At 37.0% G+C, this 678-nt stretch overlaps 1 protein-coding gene across 1 annotated transcript in view; it reads right to left on the bottom strand.

The window, feature by feature from the left end:
* LOC109823657 (quinolinate synthase, chloroplastic-like) overlaps positions 1-678 on the bottom strand; it is a gene marked incomplete at its 5' end in the record, with an annotated part of 24,590 nt that overhangs the window by 21,712 nt on the left and 2,200 nt on the right.

Below are 678 nucleotides of genomic sequence, written 5' to 3'. Positions count from 1 at the left end.
TCTCAATTAGCAGATACCATGTCAAAAAATCGCGGTGATAATTTAGGGGCAGAGATCGCGGCCAATCAGATCTCTGGTGACGGAGATAGTGTGATTGAGCAGATCGTCACCGAGATCTGCGATAGTGGCAGCGGCCGAGATCTCCTACGGCGACTGAGATCGGCGACTGAGAAAGGAAAATTTTATTTATTTGGAAAAATTTTATTATTTGGGAAACCCTAAACTAAGCTATGATACCATGTAAAGTAAGAGAGAGAGTCAGGTAAATTTCCTTTGAATTGAATATTGATTGTGTACATATATATATACAAGTAGAAGAGTGAGGTTTGTCCTCATCACCAACGTGGGACTAAACCCACTACTAACACAATATTATCAATAGAGACATTTCCAACTACGTTTCTTAGGAATCAGAATTCTCTTCATGAGCTCTCAGAAAGGGCAATATTTGAAAGATTGAGATGACTTTCTCCAAAACAATTTTCTTGTCATAAATTATTTGAAATATTGATATGAATCTTGGAGAGATTTCTGTTGCGTAGTTGCGGAGATCCATTATAGGATTACTCAACATACTTTCTAAATTGACAAGATAAAACTTTTCATCTGTTTGTCCCTAGGAAAAAGATCAACCTCTAACCAAAGTTACCAAATGAATAGACCAAAATCCAAGTGAAC

This window comes from Asparagus officinalis, chromosome 9 (genome assembly GCF_001876935.1).
Source record: "Asparagus officinalis chromosome 9, Aspof.V1, whole genome shotgun sequence".
NCBI lineage: Eukaryota > Viridiplantae > Streptophyta > Magnoliopsida > Asparagales > Asparagaceae > Asparagus > Asparagus officinalis.
Note: the sequence above shows the minus strand (reverse complement) of the source record. Positions and strands in the feature narration are given on the sequence as shown.